Below are 1,451 nucleotides of genomic sequence, written 5' to 3'. Positions count from 1 at the left end.
GTAGAGAGGTCTGTGGGCCAGCCCCAATCCAGACTATGTGCACAGCCCCCTCCAACTCACCTCAGAAGAATGCACCTCAGAGGACGGCACTAGGGCTACAGTGTGGGGAGAGGGGCACGTCAGATTAGAGCACACAGGAGAAACACAAAAGGATGGAGAGGGAAGAGATGACATCCTTTCCTTTGATTATGATTGGCCACCACTTCTATCTCAGGATGAAATGGTTACTCCATCTCTGATGACTATTTTTTATGGTTAATAGAAGACTTCTTTAAGCAAGAATACATACAGTCATTACCAAACTCAAACAAATGAGATGCTAAATGTTCAATCCAATTTTCCTTCCTGGATAAGCTTTTCTTTCTTGTCTCTGTCAGTTTTGAAAACGTAATACCAGAACACCAGGGGCCAATGCCAAACGGAGCTCCTACGAGTGAGTTGGGAGTAGACTGGAAATTGGGATAGATATTTGCTGATCTAGCAGAGGTCCAAGGAGCCAAGGCAGCATCTTCAATGGGCCTCCGCGTTTGGGGTGGTACTGAAGCAAATACTCCTGTTTAAGCCGGGATCTTAAATTTGAGTGCACCTGGTCTCCAGAGATATGTCCTTTTCAGCAGGATCGAGGGTAATGGGTAGAGCAGCCAGCTGCGATGGCTTGTACTTGGGGAACTACATCTTGGCAGCCAGACGCGAAATGCCTCTGATGACTATTAAGGAGAGCTTAGCTATAATTTGTGAACAAAATAAACCCAAAATTCAAACCAAACGCATCTCTGTAGAATAGACTCAGGGTGTACTTATATAGGATTTCTGATAAAACTGGTATATATACAGACAGCCTCCTCTTTCTCTGGTGGAATAGCTGATGAGTTTGCAGTGACCATGCCATTAGTACATCAATGCTTAACCCATAGTATCACATGTTCCTTTACAAAAAATAAATTAATATTTCTCAATGTTAAAGGGCTAATGCTGCATAATCTCCTGTCTCTTGGCAATGCTGTTGTTGTTATACGCCATCGCGTCAGTGGAAACCCATAGCAACCTGAAGCACAACGGACTGAAAGATGCCATTTTTGCGGCCACTGTGTCAACACATCTCCTTGAGGGCCTTTCTCTCCCTCACTGCCCCGCTTCTTTGCCAAACATGATGCCCTTCTCCAGGGACTGCTTTCTCCTGTCAACCTGTCCGAAGTACGTAAGTCTCCCCATCCTGGCTTCAAAGAGCACACTGGCTTTGTCCTTCGAGTGGTTCACAGTACTTTTCCAGCAACACAATTCAAATATGTATATTTTTTGTCTTCTTTATTCAGTATCCAACTTTCACATGCCTATAGGACGATAGAAAATAGATAGCTTGGGTCAGGCACATCTTAGTCCTTAAAGTAGCATTCTTGCTTTGAAATACACTGAAGATATCTTCTGCAGCTGATTTACCTAATGCAAATCCC

The 1,451-nt window shown here is 44.0% G+C and overlaps 1 pseudogene; it reads right to left on the bottom strand.

Annotated features, from left to right (window-relative positions):
* Positions 1–303: 303 nt before the first annotated feature.
* Positions 304–675, bottom strand: LOC101637921 (annotated as a pseudogene).
* Positions 676–1,451: the final 776 nt, after the last annotated feature.

This window comes from Echinops telfairi, unplaced genomic scaffold (genome assembly GCF_000313985.2).
Source record: "Echinops telfairi isolate 266 unplaced genomic scaffold, ASM31398v2 ScPeMD7_7475;HRSCAF=8513, whole genome shotgun sequence".
NCBI classification, from domain to species: Eukaryota; Metazoa; Chordata; class Mammalia; order Afrosoricida; family Tenrecidae; genus Echinops; species Echinops telfairi.
The sequence above is the reverse complement of the archived record's forward strand: the minus strand, read 5'-3'. Positions and strand labels throughout refer to the sequence as shown.